The 17717-nt window shown below is 44.8% G+C and overlaps 1 protein-coding gene across 1 annotated transcript in view; it reads left to right on the forward strand.

Moving 5' to 3' along the window:
- The first annotated feature begins 8791 nt into the window (after positions 1-8791).
- The window catches only part of Bach1 (BTB domain and CNC homolog 1), a 41102-nt gene continuing 32176 nt past the window's right edge, over positions 8792-17717 (forward strand). Inside the window, exon 1 of the mRNA XM_005345351.3 lies at positions 8792-8896. The gene's annotated coding sequence lies outside the window, so the exon portion shown is untranslated. The remainder of the gene's footprint in view (positions 8897-17717) is intronic.

The following is a 17717-nucleotide window of genomic DNA, read 5'->3' on the forward strand; positions in this document are numbered from 1 at the left end:
TTTTAAACAAAACAAAACAAAAAATGTGGTTTTGGTTCAAAGCAATGCATCCTAAGAATTATCATCCTTTCTTTTATCCAACCTACACTTGTTCCTTTCTAGTCCTCTCAACTTTAGAATTAACTTAACTAATTCACAACTTAAAGATTTCTCGTCGGTCTAGGGATGAAGTCCAACTCCCAGCACAGTGCACGGTCCTTCCCATTGGTGTGATTTTTATTTCTGAAGCATCTTTCATTCTCTGTTCAGGTTTCTCAATGGTTACCTGAAGCCCACTTGAATCAATATTACAAATGCTGATCCTTCACTGGGTCCTATGGAATTAGAGTGTCAGGGAGGCAGGACCAGAAGTCAGCATTTCAATGTCCTGTAGATATTCTTACTCACTGACATTTGAGTTGCTCGTCACAAGCCCCACAGTCTCAACATCTCGGAATGCCTCTGTAAGGAAGTTCCATGTGATCAATCAGAATACAGGCCATCACTATTGGATGAGAAAATGTTGAAGTCTTGAAGACTTCAAGAGAGAAGAATATGCAAACCTGCCAGAGAAAGACTGCATAGTTATTGTTCCCTGTGGTCTGGAGAATCATCAATAATAGCCATATTTTTGGTTTTGAATGAGTGAATTCATTCAGTATACAGAAGCCAAAGTAAAAGAATAAATAGAAAGCGGCAGATGGACAGATTATTAGATCTTAAAATTGGGTACTCATAACATCCAACTGAAATAGGTTGGGGAACTCCTGATTTCTTTTTCCACTGTAGACTGTAAGTGGAATTTCCTGTCTAGAAAGCAAATTAGCTCTGTGCCACCAGCTACTCCCCAAATAACCACACAGAGACTTATTCTTAGTTATAAATGCTCGATGGATAACTTAAGCTTGTTTTTGGTTAGCTCTTCTACCTTAAATTAACCTATTTCTATAAAGCTATGTGCAGCCCCAAGGCTTGTTTACCTTATGTAATACTTCCCATCCTGCTTGCTCTGTGTTTTATGGCGTCTCCTGTGACTCAACCCGTCTTCTCCCCAGCATTCTCTCTGCCCCCCAAAATCCTGCACAGCCATCAGTCAATCAGCTTTTTATGAACAATGAGAGTCACTCGTCTTCACAGTGTGCAGAAGGATTATTCCATAGCATTTCTCCCTTTTTGTTTAATTAAAAAGGTGTGTTTTAACTTTAACATAGTAAGATTATAAGTAACAAAAATAATTATCAAGTAAGAATTACATCTACAATATCTATTCTATTTATATTTGGCAAAATTAGAGAAAATATTCTATTATTTATCTTATTTTTATGAGTCTAAAGTTTTATATCTAACTTACATTTTGTCATAACTAAGAAAAACTTTAAGTCTAATTATTTATTCTTTGACTCGATGAAATAAATACCCCAGAAGGCTGTAATGTTACCTAACAATAGGGACATCCAACTGCCTGCACAGTCACCCAAAGTTCTTCTGTTAATGCCGGGGCATCCAACTTTGGCCTACAGGCCTAGTTTATCTGGCAGACACTTCTGAGAAGGAGGGAATTATGAAGGACTGTCCTACCTTGTCTTGGCAAACTTTGGCAATTAATTTCTTTTGCATCCTACTGGTCCAGTTTGGACAGTATACTGTCAGCAATTGAGGCAAGGACAGTTTCTACCCACATGGCTAGCTTTTGACATAAAGAAAGCAAACACCATACAGAGGTTCTTTTTTGAAGAACCATAATCCTCTTTTGAAGTAGATTGGCATTGTCTCATTGTCATAAAAAGCTTTCAGTCATTAAGCATATTTAATGCAATATTCTGTAGGCCTTTGGAGTATTTGAAGACTATCTATCTATCTATCTATCTATCTATCTATCTATCTATCTATCTATCTACATCTGTTTAACATTGAAAACATACCTAACATGACTACAAGTTTATTATAGATGACTAACTACTGAACCTGTATTTTTAATTATACATTATATTTATAAATGAGCTGTGTAAGTACAATATCCAAAACATGAGTGGAAACATACATATAGTGTGCCCTGGGAATTCCTTCAGCCAATAGCCTTTAAGATACCAGCCTACTTGGGCATGGTCTCTTATACTATAAATACAGCCCTAAAGCATGTGTGGACTCTCTCTCTGCTGTTGGATTTGGTTCCTGTTTCCTATTTGTTCAGGGGACAGTGATCTGTGAGTCTATCCCTGAATAAAGGACCCTTTATTATACTCAATTCTGAGCTAGTGTGGGGTTATTTTATAATGCCCATCTTCATCTGGTATCATACAGTATAACAAAATTAACTTTAAATTTGTATCAATAAACCAATATCCATACCAATGTAAAATATTTTTGAGACTAATAGTTGTTTTTTGAATTAAAGTCGATTCAATAGTCTACCTTTTATCTCATCATTTCTATATCATACCCCGTTTTCCTTTAGAAAGAGATCTTTGAATTTAACTCCTTCGTCTCACTTATTCTCTGACTATGACCGACAACCACTTGTAACCAATCCCCCTTAAATGATAACAAATACCCATAACCTATATTTTGGGAATTTGGTCTCTGTTTTTTTTTTCTTGATTGTTTCCTGTTGTCTGGGGGTGTTGGCAACTTTGGGAGAATGTTGAGAAAATCAGGATAATTTTTAAGTTTTGGCTAGAGTATTCTGTGAGGCTAGATCATCATGACCAGCAACCTTGAAACTATTCTGGATGCTGAAACAACTGGACCATCCATATTTATTGGTGTCTTGTCTCTTTGTTCTGAAAATACACAGTTTTTAAAGGTTAACATACACATCTATCTGTATTAATACAAGTATAGACTGTGCATTATACACAAATTAAACAAAGATGATTTTTTTTGTTTTACATTTAAGCAGGTAAAATATAGAACATATGTCCTGTAGTTCTTCTAGATTTATTTCTTTACATCTGTAGTCAGGATTTTCAGGGGGTCTTCCTTGATCAAACCTGATCATCTTTAACCTTGAAGAAATCCATAGCCTTCTGTTTTCTGTGGGGAAAAAGCATACTTCTTCCACAAAGCAACATGTCTTTTGACTTCCACTTGGAAATCAAGACATTTTTAAAATTTTTATTTAATTTTTTTTATTTTCCATACCAACCCCAGTTCCCCCCTCCCATCCCCTTCTCTTGCCACTCTACCTCCACTCCTCAAAGGCCTTCTGAGGGGAGTCAACAAAGTCTGTCATACAAAGTTGAGGCAGGAAGTATCCCACCATAGGGAATGGCTCCAAAAATCCAGTTCATGCACCCAGGATAATTCCTGGAACCTCTGTCAGCCCCCTCTCCCCAATAGATCAAGCCACATAACTGTTACCCACATTCAGTAGGTCTAGCTTGGTCCTATTCAGGCTCTCCAGCTCTCAATCCAGAGTCCATGAGCTCCCATGAGCTCTGGTAAGCTGTTTTTGTGTGGTTTTCCCAATCACGATCTTGACCCTCCTTGCTCATATAATCTCTCTTCTCTCTCTTCAACTGAACTCCAGAAGCTCAATCTAGTGCTTGGCTGTGGATCACTACATCTGCTTCTGTCAGCTACTGGATGTAGGTTCTATGATGACAATTTTGGTAGTCACTAATCTGATTACAGAGGAAGGACAGTTCAGGCACCCTCTCCACTATTGCTAGGAATCTTAGCTGAGGTCATCCTTGTGGATTCCTGGCAATTTCCCTAGCATCCAGTTTCTCCCTAACCCCATAATGGCTCCCTCTATCAAGATATTTCTTTCATTGCTTTCCCCTTTCGTCCCTCCCCAAACTTAGCCATTTTGAACCTTCATGTTCCCATCCCCCATTCTCCTTTTTACCCTTACCCCCCTCCCAGTTTACTCAGGAGATCTTAACTATTTCTCTTCCTGAGGCCATGGATGTGTGTCCCTCTTAGGAACAACCTTTTTTTACCTGGCTTCTCTGGGGTTGTGGATTGTATAGTCTGGTTATCCTTTGCTGTACATCTAAAGTGTATAAGAGCATTATCCCACAGCAGATATGTACCCCAGATCCATTTTTAAATTGGATTATTTGGTATTTTGGTGTCTAGATTTTTGAGTTCCTTATATATTTTGGAGATCAGCCTTCAGTCAGATGTGGGGTTGGTGAAGATATTTCCCCATTCTGTATGTTGCTGTTCTGTCTTATTGACTATGTCCTTTGCCTTGCAGAAGCTCTTTAGTTTCAGAAGGTCCCACTTATTTATTGTTGCTCTCAGTGTCTGTACTACTGGGATTATATTAGGAAGTGGTCTCCTGTGCCCATGCATTCAAGACTACTTCCCACTTTCTCTTCTACCAGGTTCAGTGTAACTGGATTTGTGTTGATGCCTTTGATTCATCTGGACTTGAGCTTTGTGCATGGGGATAGATATGGATCTATTTGCATTCGTCTAGATGTTGATATCCAGTTATGCCAGCACCATTTATTGAGGATGCTTTCTTTTTTCCATTGTATAATTTTGGCTTCTTTGTCAAAAATCAGGTGTTCATAGTTGTGTGGTTTAATATAAGGGTCTTCAGTTCGATTCCATTGGCCCACATGTCTGTTTTTATGTCAATACTAAGCTGTTTTCATAACAGAGCTTGAAGTCAGGGATGGTGATGCCTTTGGAAGATCCTTTATTGTACAGGATTGTTTTGGTTATCCCGTTTTTTTTTTCATATGAAGATAATTATTGCTTTTTTGAGGTCTGTAAGAATTGTGTTTGGATTTTGATGGGGATTGCATTGAATCTGTGGATTGCTTTGGTAAGATTAACATTTTTACTATTTTGATCCTACCTATCCAAGAGCATTAGAGATCTTTCCATTTTCTGATATCTTTTTCAGTTTCGTTCTTCAAAGACTTCAAGTTCTTGTCATATAGGTCTTTCGCTTGTTTCATTAGAGTTACCCCAAGATACTTTATATTATTTGTGGCTATTGTAAAGGTTGATGATTCTCTGATTTCTTTCTCAGCCCATTTATCATCTGTATATAGGAGGGCTACTGTTTTTGTTTTTGTTTTTTTTTTTTTTTGAGTTAATCTTGTGTCCTGCTACAGTACTGATGGTGTTTATCAGTTGTAGGAGTTTCTTTTACTTGTTTGACTTGTTTTTCTTGACTTGCTTTAAGGGATTTGTTGATTTCTTCATATTTTTTGTTTGTGTCTTCCTCCATTTCTTTAAGGGAATTTTTCATTTCCTCTTTAAGGGCTGTTGTGGAACCACTAGTTTCTGGTGCTGCCATATTGGTCTTTCTGTTGTTGAATGTATCTTCCACTGCTGTCTACCCATCTCTTCCTGTCGTCGGTGCAGGTGGGGCCTGTGGCTTCAGTGGTTGCTCTTTCTCCAGGTGCAGGTGGTGCCTGTGGCTCTGGTGGTTGCTGATGTGGTGGTAGATGGTTTGGGGTTGGGAAGGATGCTGCTTCCTAGTCACTGGGGCTGCAGTAGGTGTGGGAGGGGTACAGGATGTGAACCCAGGTGCAGGGCTGTCCAGCCAGGAGCTCAGGCACTCACTTCTTCCTCTAGGTGCAGGTGGGGTCTGTCGCTCTGGTGGTCACTAAGGCAGTGGGGGATGGTTGAGAAGGCAAGGAAGACGCTGCTGCCTGGTCACTGGGGCTGTGGTAGGCGGGGGAGTGCTATTGGGTGTCCGAGACATTTTCAAAATACATAGGTTGCTTTAACACAGCAGCCTTCATAATCCAATGTATTTTAGCAGCTGCCCCTTGTTCATCAGCAGTCAAAAAAATTAAAGATAACACAATAACATGCAGAATCCAGACTCTGTGTATTTTCCATCTTTACGTGGCTTATTATATTTTTATTACTTTATTCCTTTTTAAGGACTATTGTTTTTAAACTATTTTTTTCTATGACTATATATATATTTTCTCTTTTCTCTTCCAAGACCATGTATATTTTCAAACACACTGTAACCTGTTAGAAGTTTTTCTGTCTGGATCTGTCCTTACTGGTCATCTATATTGCTTTGTGATCCTATGAGACAAATATTAAACTGCTATGTCAGCTGTCTGCCCTACTCAGCTTAGTGCATGGCAGGAGGGTATGGTGTTTGGCGGCTGGTTCCATCCAGCAGGCAGCTGCCAGAAGACATGTCTCTGCATGTAACTGGCATGAAACTGTGACACTAGGAAGCCATGTTTAGCTGGTTTTGTATGTTTGAAACCCTTTTTAACGCTTTCTCAGGTTTTATGTGGATCTATGTTGCGTGATGGTGGGTGCCATTGTAGACAGCATTTTCCATCTAGACTGCGGATCCGTTCTGTCCTGCCAGGCACATTCCAAATAACCACACAGAGACTTATTAATTATAAATTCTCAGTCAATAGCTTAAGCTTGTTTTTAGCTAGCTCTTATGCCTTAAATTAATCCATCTCTGTTAATCTATGTGCTGCCCTGAGGCTTGTCTACCTAATGTCTGTATTTCCCATCTCGCTTTCTTTGCATCTTATGACGTTTCTTCTGACTCCATCTTCTTCTCCCCAGCATTCTCTCTGCTCTGAAAATCACGAGAGCAACACCTCTTCACAGTGTTCAGAAGGACTATACTGTAGAATAATTCTGCAGTGGACCTTGTAACATCACAGAAGCAATGGTAAACCTCTGTTGGAAGTGGCTCACCTTCTAGTTGTTCTCAAGGGCACAATGTTTTCACTTTTGTTCTTTCTTCCTTGTCACAGAGTCAGTGATGGGGCAGCCCACGCTAAGAGAGGTGTTCTTGGAGGACACACCAGGATAAGCAGGTTTGTAGGGAGCTTCTGGAAGAGCTAATACCATACAGCAGAAGGCAGTTTATCGAAGCAATGCATGCTAGAGGTGTGGAAAGAAAGCAGATGACAGTTCCCTTTGCTCAGAATGGAAGGAGAGTGAATGAAGCCTCGGCACTCTCGAGTGTCTATCACAGCCCTCATCCTTCTCGCACGGTCTCTCTCTAAGTGTCTTCCCTCATTTCTCCATGAAACAAATACCTGCATCATGAACTCAGGCATCTGAAAATGCTGCCCACCTCCATCTCTGAACCCCCCACCGCCTGCTGGACCACACTCATCTCAACTAAGCCCTGGTTTTTGCTCTGCTGTCCCTTCCTCATGAAGCCATCACTTCAACACTTACGTTGCTATCTCATGCCACTTACGCCACTTTCTTACAGATTTTGGAGGTAACTGAGTGTCCACAAGAGCTTATGGACTGAACAGATGAAATCAGGTAAATGATACAACTACTTGGTAGCCACCCCTCTCTTGGAATCCCTGGGTTGTCTGTTTGTGTTTAGGGGGTGAATACATTTTGGGGTTGCTGGTGCTTAGAAACCCATTTCCCCCCACCTTTTCACGTTAACTCAAAAGCCAGCAATATTATCCCTTTCCACAACCCTCCCAGGGCTACAGGTCTCAGGGCTATAGGATTTAGGGGTGGCGATTCCTTCCTTAGGTCTAATCAGGTTGGCCAGGAAAGCCCGCTCTTTCTGCAGACTGATAACGCTTTGTCACGAGTGCGTGCAGCCTTGCAGAAAGACGCTGCTTTGAACAACAGTGAACACAATAAAAGATAAAAACGAACAGCTGGGTAGATACCTGAATAAGGCGCTGAGGACGAGAGCATGAGCAGTACTTGGTGGAGATGGCTGCTGGCCCTGCCAGCCATTGAAACTGGGTCCATGTTTCCCGCTAGCTACAGCACAGACAGACCAAAGTAGGCTGCCAGACGCTTTGCTCGATATTCCGGATGGGAAGCCCAGCACAATGTGTTAGCTCCTTGGTGAATGCAGCGAGCAGACAAAAAGCTCGGGTTTATAATCCTAGTCCTTGGATGACAGAGGCAGGTGTATAGCCCAGTTTGAGGCCAGCCTGATCTACATAGTGAGTTCCAGGGCAGCCAGGGTTACACAGAGAAACTCAGTCTTAAAGAACATAAACAAAACAAAAGGAAAAAGAAAAAAATATGTGTGCAGATTACACAGGCAAGTATGAAGGGCACAGGGATAATTCTCAGAGCAGCCTGTGCCGGGTGCAAGCAGCAAAGGGATTTGATCAGGGAATCATGCATATTAGTGGGTTATACATATAAGTGGGTTATAATGAGCAAAGTACACTCCAGGTCACATGCCTTGTGGTTTTTAAGGAAGGGACTCATTTGACACAAACAACTTGAAGGGAAGTAAGTGACCATGGGTGTGTGTGTGGGGGGGGGGGGGTGGCGGCGAGGGGCGGGACAGCCTCTCAAACCTGCTCCTAAAAGTCCTGTTCAGCTCCAGATGGAAGTTCTTGACACATCCCTTTCAGCAAGTTCAAACACCAGGCTCTCGCGCCCCATCTGGAAAGCAGCCCAGGAGCATGGCTGAACAGAGCTTCTATGGTTTGGGGCGGCGGGGGTGAGGGGTGAGGGGAGTGGGACAGAAGATCCTTATCTGACTTGCTGGGGGCGAGGGTTGGGGGGCTGTCCTGAGCAATGCAACGACCCTTGGGTGTATGGAGGCATCAGCAGGTGAAAAGGAGGTGGTCCTCGGTGGTTTGTCACTCTGCCACAGAAGGCAGAGGTAGGAAGACGGGGTTGGACCCCGGGCTCTCAGTTCCAAGCTCCATCCAGAATACACAGGGTACCGCGCTCCAGGCGGGACGGGGATGGGTCCTACCAGTAGAGGGCGTGGCCTGGAACGAGGCGTGGCTCCAACGCGGGCGTGGCCTGGAGTTTGGCCGGGCTCCAGCCACGGGGCGGGGCCTGGGGCGGGGCGGGGCTTTAGCGCCGGGAGGCGCTGGCGGCCGTGGCGGAGTGGAGCGGAGCGCAGGGGAGGGGACGGGCGGGCGGCCGGCAGCGCCGAGGGAGTGAGTCACCTGACCGCCGCTTGCAGCCTGCAGTCGGGCCGCGCCGCGCCTCGGCTCCGGTGAGTGGCTCGGGCGGTGCGGGGCTGTCGTCCTTCCGTCCTTCCCTGGGGTCATCTGGGCTCGCGGCGGGCGGTTGCGCGGGCCTGGAAGGGGCGGCGGGTTGCGCGCTGTTTACGCGCTGCTCGGACTCTCGGGCAGGCCGAGCCGGCGCCGCCCTGCACCGAGCTCCGCGGCCGCGTCCCGATCTGCCTGCGTGCCGGGGCAAGGCCGAGCCAGCCGGGACGCCAGGACCTCCCGGCGGTCCGGGCTTCCCTTTGTTGCAGCTTTACGCACGTTTGTAATTTAGACTCACACTGCCTGGGCAGAGTGGGTCTCGGTGATAACGACACCCGCTTTGTGTTCGTGTCCGGTAGCGCCTGGGCCAACGCGTTCTCGTTCTTCTCCGGCACTTTGGTGTCATTTAGTGAAATTACGCCGATGGCTTTTATGTAGTGAGCTCTCTACGTTCAGCATGGGGTTGAGTCAGGGCAGACGCTGTAGTAATTCTGAAAGAACGTGTGTGGGAAAAATCCAGCTCCATCGACAGGCTTGGAAGAACAAAGACTGTTTTTGCAGGATGCTGCTCTTTTTTGGAGAATTGTATAGAGTTGTGACTGCTCGCTATGGAGGCTGCCCCTGCTGGGTCTTTGTTTAGGTATTTCAGCGCTCCTCTCAGCCCACTGGGTTTGCGTGGAAGGCAGTTCGGAAAGATTTAAGGATGGACACTCTAGATTTGTTAGTGGCTGAGCCTTTGAGTGCTACACACGTTCAGAGAAATGGGAAGAGGTATGGGTTGGCCTATTCTTCCTACTCTTGTGGTAGTGGTGCAGGCTCTGGGCTGGGCTTGAAGGCGCTTGCCACTTCTGGCTTTAGACGTCGTAAGGTAGTGCTGGGGGAAAAAGACTCCTAGTGAGTCATCTTGGAGTTCGTTGGCTTTGGAGGAGGATCGCCTCTTGTATTGTTGTTTAACCGATGGATCTGTCAAGTGGCTTCCCTTTGTTCGCTCCGTTGGTTGGATAACAAGGTAGGGTGACTCTTTAAAAGAGTTTGTGTTGCTGAGTCATTCCCCCCAGTCTGAGAGGTAATTAGGAACAGCTGGTGCAGATACGCGCATCACATGCCTCCACTATAAAAGGCCGAGCAGCACACACGAGAGGTTGCTTCAGGAGGCCGGAGGGGGCCCAGCTGCGGGCTGTGTGTTTTGATACAGGTAATCAGTGAGTGACGTGGAGAGCACGCTTAGGACGTGGCCAAGTATAACACCGAGGTGGTGTTTAAACAGCAGCCTCGTGGCCTACTGCCGGATAATCAATTTGTGCTGGAGAAATTTCAGATAGAAGTGAGGCATTCAAGTGTTGGAACGAAGCGTTTCCTTCTCTTGGTGCCCTAAATGAATCGTTTCGCTTTTAGTGTTGATGCTGAGTGATGAATACATGCTTAAGTTATTCTTTATAAAAGTTTGTTTTTGATGAGGTCACAAAGGGGATTTCCTTTCAGGGCTTTTAGGTTTTCCTGCATAGCTAGTTTCTAGGGTCAGAGAGTTGATAAAGGAGAGACTCCGCAGGTTTTCTTGGGTCAAGCCTAGAAAGAGGGGTCTATGGGAAGACAGCATGGGTCTGTCTTACTCTTGTGATTTTTATGGATTGTGTGTGATTGCTTTTGCTTGAAAAATGAGTACTTACACATACCAGTCACTCCTCAACGCAAAGTTTAGAGATGGAAACGCGTGTGAGGCGGGGGAGAGCTGGCTTCTCCCCTTTGACCGAAAGAATGAAGTTTTTTTTGTGTGTGTGTGTGTAAATTTTCTTTACATTTATTGATTTATTTTTTGTTTTCTGCATTTATTTGTGTAGTGGTCAGAGGACGGCTTGCAGTGTGGTTCTCTCCTTCCATCATGTGCTTTCTGGGGCTTGAACTCAGGTCATCTAGCTTGGTGGCAAGTGCCTTTATCCATCAACCATTGCATGGGTTCCAAGAGTGATGATGAATTCTTTATTACTGATGGTCAGTTCCTTTAAAGCATTTGTTGCAGGAAAGCAGTTACTTTGTTGCTTTAGGAATTTAGGGATTATCAATCATGTATCTTTTAGGAATTAGGAGCTTTTAGGTACTGTTCAAAATTATTTTTCTGAGATGAAAATACCCAAATTTTACTTTTAAAAATAAAAGACAAAAAGTTAAAGAAGCAGAGTGACATTATTGCTTGTGTATTAAGTAATGCGCGTCATCCTGTTTTCTTTTGAGGAATACAAAATTCACTTACCATTGTTACTCCGAAACTGCAACAGGGTTGTTTTTGTTTTGTTTTTAATTTCCAGTCTCTTCCCGAGAGATTTAAAAATATTCTTAGTATTTAATTTTCACTTCATATGTAGTTTTTACATTGGAAAGACTAGAAGATGGGCCAGGTGGTGGTGGTGCATGCCTTTAATCCCAGCTCCCAGGAGGCAGAGGCAGGTGGATCTCTGAGTCTGAGGCCAGCTTGGGCTAAAGAGCTAGTTCCAGAACAGGCTCCAAAGCTGCACAGTGAAACCCTGTCTTGAAAAACCAAGGAGGAGGAAGAATAGAGGATGGTAATTTCTTGCTACATTGTTGAAGTTAGTGATAGCAATAAGAAATGGTACAGTTAGATTAAATACCGTGTTATTGAACTTGGAGGTGAGACTAGTGGGCAGGTGGATGCGTGTGATCTGCAGAGCAGGAGAAGGACAGCAGGAATACTGCTTGATAATTTACACACTGAGTATAATATTTAGAATAAAGTCTTTAAAATTATAGTGTTCTTTTACCCTTTGAGAGCCTATGGGTTTCACCCCTTTTTATAGTCTTGTGGGAATTATTAAAACTGTGCATTTAGATAATCCCTTGGGAGATGGCATTCTATTTCTTAAAATGTCAGCCTCTTAGGAGTGGTTACTAATTTTTGTTTTACTTTTTTTTCATTTATTCTTTTCTCTCTGTTGATGTGTGTGGGCACTCGGGTACCATGTAGGTCTGAGGACAGCCTGTAGGAATAGGTTCTCTCCCTCCACTATGTGGCTCTGGGCATCAAACTCTACTCCTGAGGCCTGGCAGCAGGTGTCCTTACCCACTGAGCCGACTCACTGGCCCACGAGGTGTGGCTACTATTTACCATCGAGTTCCACCTCAAGGCCTGTGCGTTTGTACCTCTCTCCTGTGCCGGTAACTCTCACAACAATGGTTACAAAACTTGTTGAAACCACCCAGATGGCAGAGCAATCTTCACAGCATGAAATTTTAAACCACCAACCCCTTCAGTTTTTTAACTTTCTGTTAATGGGACACTTGCTTGATCATTGAGCCCTGTATCTCTTGAAGAGTCAGCAAAATGAAGGGATTGTTTTAGTTGGTGGGATGGATGATCTATGACATGCTTTTGAATTTAGAAAGATATGCCAAGTGAGAGACTCAGCTTGTCCAAAGTTTGGGTAATCTGACTGCTGTTTGCTAAATCATCCAGGCCCTTTGCAGAAGGTAAACATTTCAAAACAGCAGACAGATTACTACTTCGCATCACTCTGCCTTCCCCTCCCCCCCAGCTTCTGCCTTAGTATGGCATTAACAGATCTGAAGCTGGGGTACCTGTGCAGTTGACAGAGAAGCCATACACTCTGGGTGGGAGATGTAGACCTGCACTGCTAAAGATCAGGTCTAGCTAAGTTGTCATCTTTTAGGCCTTGAGGCTAGCTAGCTTTTTAACTTACTTGTGTTTCTGAAAAGTGGTGGTGATTGGTGGTGGTGGTGGTGGTGATGAAGATGGTGATAGTCCATCATTGATTGCTTGGAGGATCTTGTGTGTCACTGTCAACCAAGTCGTCAGGACATACCATAAATTGGTAGGTCCTATTTTCTGGTGTCCAGAATGAGGCAGGTTGTACTCTGACTTACATGGCCTCGTTTGGTGGCTTCTGGGAGCTGAAGTTGCAGCCACCACCATGGTGAGCTGGCTGCATGCCATCCGGTAGGTATCACTACTAGACATACAGCTCAAAAGAACACTAGCAGTAAGTCGGTAGCAGCTTTCAGGTTGGTGCTTCTGGGCTCTCAGCCTTGGCAGAGCTCTGAAGCATTCTAAGCTGTCATGCCAGTTAAATGTCACTGGTTTGTGAAGAAATGAAAAGGACTTAGAATTCTCTGTCTGGCTCCTCCTTGGCATCCTAGCTGAGGATGCTCTGACCCATCAGATGTAGCAGCCTGGCCATTCCCTCTCTGCTTATTAGTGCTGGACTGGAGCTGGCCTCTCAGTTCTGTTTCCTGGCCTCTGTCCAGTCTATGGGGAGCACGTGTAACATGTACATTTACCTTTCGGTAACAGCTTGTAAGCCCTGTATTTTCTTTAGACAACAAGCCTGGAGAGAAGTTATCCGTGGTAGGGACCCAGAGACAGTGGGTTGGGCGTGTTTTTAGCTGTAGTTGTACCTGTGATAGTTAGGAAGCTGCGTCAAACACTTGGATTTGCTTTCTACCCGGTGTGAGTTTTCTGCTGGTGAACAGCTGCCTTTCTGTGTGCCTTGGCTGTGTTGGCTCACCAGGAGATCTGCTGATTGCCTCGGAGTTATCCAATATGGGCTAGTTCTGGTTCCATGGGCTTTGAAACTTGGCAATGTTTCAGCAGCTTGATGGAGAGGGTGTTGTGTGTCCTTGTTGGCTGTGTATTAAGTTGAGACACTTAGATTTGGAGTTTCTGCTGTCAGGCATTGTGATTACTGAGGAGGTAGCTGCAATTGACTCCTTGTTCTAATCTGCTTCTTGAGATACAAAGGAAGCTAACCTTGAGATGAATTTTATTACCTGTAGTTGCCTTAGAGTGAGCAAATATAATTTGGATTGTGGAGTTGTTGGCCATCTTGTATCCCTTACGCTTCCTTTCAACTCATCCTCAGGTCTTTCTTAGTTCCACTCAGAACCTCAGAGTTTTGGGTGCATTTGTCCAGTATTAAACCAGCCCCAAGGCAAACCTGGGGAGCAAAGCAACAGGGGCTGCCCAGCAGTCCACTGCTGTCAGGACATTGTAGACTGACCTGAAGCGGACCAGCCGCAGGCTCTCTTCTCAGTGTAGGGAGAGATTGAAAATGTTCGTAATGCGCTGAAGTTGTGTACAAATTATATTCTGTTAAAAGGCCGTTTAAATGCATTTTCTTAAAAGCCCTAGGATATTCTTTGTTTTAAAGAATAGTTTTGTAAAAGAAATTATTCCTGTTTTCTGTCTGCCGTGGTCAGTGTTTAATTGCTGTGCCGAGACACCATGACCACAGCAGCTCCTATAAAAGATAGCATTGATTTGGGGCTGGCTTACAGTTTCAGAGGTCTAGCGTGTTTTCATCAGGGCAGAGAGCATGGCGGCACATAGGCAGACATGGTGCTTGAGAAGTAGTAGCCGACAGTTGTACATCTGAATCTGCAGACAGCAGGAAGAGAGAGATGTTGGGATTGGCTTGGGCTTTTGAAACCCTAAAGCCCACCCACAGTGACACACCTTCTCCCACATGGCCACACCTCCTCCCATAAGGCCACACCTACTCCAACAAGGCCACACCTCCTAATCCCTCTCAAGTAATGCCACTCCCTAATGAACAAGCCTCCAAATCTGTGAGCCTATAGGGGTCAATTCTTACTCAAACCACCAAACTATCTGATAAAGTTATTTTACTGAAAAACAAAAACAAAAGAAAGCAGCCCCCCCTTCCCAAAAAAGCCCTACTACTTTTGGCCATTTTTTTAGGTGGGGTCAGTGACATTAGGCAGTGTTCTCATTCTTCTGTGAGCTTGAATTCTGCTCAGAAGTTCTTTAGAGCAGAGCCTGTTTTGATGGTTGTCCTTTTGTAGCTTGGATGTCAGCGGCTGGCCATTTCCTAGGCTGGAGATTAGAGAGTGAGGTTTCTGCCCCCCTTCACTCCTCTCCATCAATCTGGTTAATTGTCTGTCTACCTCCCGGGTGCCCTAGGAAGGCGCTCTTGCCTGAGGAGGCAAAGTCTTCAGTGCCCACCTGAAGAAGTAGGGAGACCACCCACGCACCCACCGACTTCCCCTCTTGCTGGTGTCCTCCTGTGTGCAATGTCTTCTCCCTCTGCTGAGGATGCCAGCGTCTTTTACCAGTCAGCTCAACCTGCTCAGAGAGTTGAATATAAAATACTTAGCTATAAACATTTGTTAACATTTTTTAATACATTTATTAGGTTGGAATTCCAGAGTAAGTGGTTTTCGGTGAGAACAGTAATTATATTAGTGTATATTTTGTGTTTAGCTCCTGGTTTTGAAATGAGAAGCTGTTATTGTGCATTGGCTCAGGTGTCACTTCCAAGGTACTGATGTTTATGTACTGTAGTTTCCTGAGGTGTCTTTTTCGGCACAGCACACCGTTTCCCACTGTGTACAAGAAGTCCTTTAAACGAGAAGATTCAGCAAACTAGTTTATGTCTCTCTTAAGAATAGTTTCTTCATTCTAGTAAAAGTCTTTGTTACTAGGCAGGACAGCCCTCCAGGAGAGGGTCATAGGTGTGTCTGGTTAGCAAGACTTTTAATGGTGGAAAGCCTGCCACCCTGCCAAGGAGTCATCCTTGCTGACACACCTTCAATTGTAGCTGCCATGGAGAGAAACCAAAGGAAATTCCAGTTGATGCTGAGTCTGTGGCCACTGCCGAGTATTGATACCCAATTTTATGTCTTTGTGGTAAAGGACTCCCCAAGTGCTGATCAAGCTCTAGGCCTTTGAGTTTCTGTGAGGCGTGTTTTGTGTCTGAGGACTTTCATCCCTGCTCTAGTTGGGTTCAGGCTTCTGGCATTTAGGGCACCCATCCCGACAATGGGCTGACATGAGGAGCTGTTTTTGGCTGAAGAGCTCACATAGGAGCTCGCCTCTCCCCAAAGTCCTCTGCTGTTCAGTGCAGCTGCTCTCCTTGGTGATGGTCAGGGTGGGGGTGATGCATGTTTGGGTTTAATGAAGCTTTGTTCTTTGTCTCCTCATGCATGCTACGACTCTTCACACACTCACAGGCACATCTGATAAGTCTGGGTAGATAGTAGGGTGGCTTGCTAGATTTATCTCAACGTTTGTGACATCGGAGCTTGCCAGATACTGGGTTTGCATGCAATGTCATCTTACGGCTTTCTATACCTGGAGCCTCTCTAGGTTTGGCAGAACTTTACAGAAGGATGGCCAGTTGCAGTGAGATATGCCAGGCGATCATAGATTAGAGAAGCCTCCATTTGGGGAAGTCAGAAGAGCCTTGGGAGCGCTAAGATGACGATGTGGTTGGGTGGAGGATACTGCTTGTGTTGGCAAGTTGAAGTTTAGCTTGGGGATCAAGGTTGGAGATACCAGCAGCGTCTGTTCCCTTTGGGTGGCAAGATAGCCACCACAAGCGTATTTATCTCAGTGACTAAGTTTTCTGCAAGAATGCAAGGAGACTAGATACCCCGCACCCCCACCACCACCATGGGATGCTGCTCCTTTCTCTCCTCTATGTCAGTAGCCCTCCAAGCCAGTGTTGACATGGGGATGTCAGTGTCAAGGGAAATGAACAGAACCTCTGATTGGCTTTAATAGGGAATGCCTCTGCGTATGTGGCAGCTAGATGTCTTCCTCTGTTACTCCCACCCCTTTGGCTTTTGTTTTCTCTTGTGTTAAAAGGTCTCTCACTGAATCTGGACCTTGTTGATTGGGCTGGCTGGTTGGTCAGTCCAGTCCAGTGATGTCTTTGCCTCCCATGCTCCCCTTACCATGCCAGTGCTGAGCACTGGAGTGTGAGCTGCCACTATGTTGCCCAGGGATCCAAACTCTGATCCTCATACTTGGAGAGCAAGCACTTAGCATGGGCTCCGCCCTAGCCCCCTCCCACCCCCCCAGCCACACACTAAAATGAAACTATGTATTTTGGTAGTCACTGTGAGGCCATAGCCGCGGATTTCTGTCTTAAAGTCAGTGGTGGATTTTCCAGTTTTGATTGCATCTTTGTCGGTGAGAAGAGAAAATCCCATTGTGAAGACAGAAATGTTACTTGTCCTTTAATCTAATCTACATTTAAAATAAATGTGAGCTGCATTTTAAACTAAGGCCTACTTTTCTGCTTGTAGTAACTGCCTCATATTTATAGAGTAAGATGTGTTTCTAGCAGAGAATTTGAAAGCCAAAACTGAAGGAAGTAAAAGAAAAATACTCACCTAAGGAGTGTGCTGACGGATGGCACCCGTATTACTGCACAAGCTAAATTTGCCACGCCTGTTTGGCATGCATATAATAATTTGAGTATACAACTGGGCACGCGTATCTGAAGTTGAAGACTGAAGTCTGGTGTGATCTTGAGTTTATGTTCCTGCTGTGGCCTTAGATAAGCCCTTGAATGTGGTGGGGAGACCTGCTGAGGTGTGAGGACTCAGCCTGGCCCTCTAGAGCTGGGGGCTTCGGGGAGAGGCAGACTGTCTTAATTTTTTTCCTGTCGCCGTGATAAAACACTCTGACAATCAGCTAGCGGGAGAAAGGGTTTGTCCTGGACCGCAGTTCAGGTCCACCGGTCCATAGCGCGGATACTAACTGGTCTTGATAAGAAAAGCTCGGAGTCAGCTGTCGTGGGTGAAAGCTCAAGGGTCAGAGAAGCAGGGTGGCCAGTTTCTAGAGTTCTTTCCTCTGCCAGTGCTCAGACCAAAGGGGCGATTCTGTCCCTATGAGTCCTCAGACTGCATCCCAGACTGCATCTTCAGACTGCATCTCAGACTGCATCCCAGACTGCATCTATTTCTATAAATCCCCAGACTGCATCCCAGACTGCATCTTAGACTGCATCCCAGACTGCATCTTCATATGTAGTAATTAGAGCGGCGGGG

This window comes from Microtus ochrogaster, chromosome 2 (genome assembly GCF_000317375.1).
Source record: "Microtus ochrogaster isolate Prairie Vole_2 chromosome 2, MicOch1.0, whole genome shotgun sequence".
Taxonomy (NCBI): Eukaryota; Metazoa; Chordata; class Mammalia; order Rodentia; family Cricetidae; genus Microtus; species Microtus ochrogaster.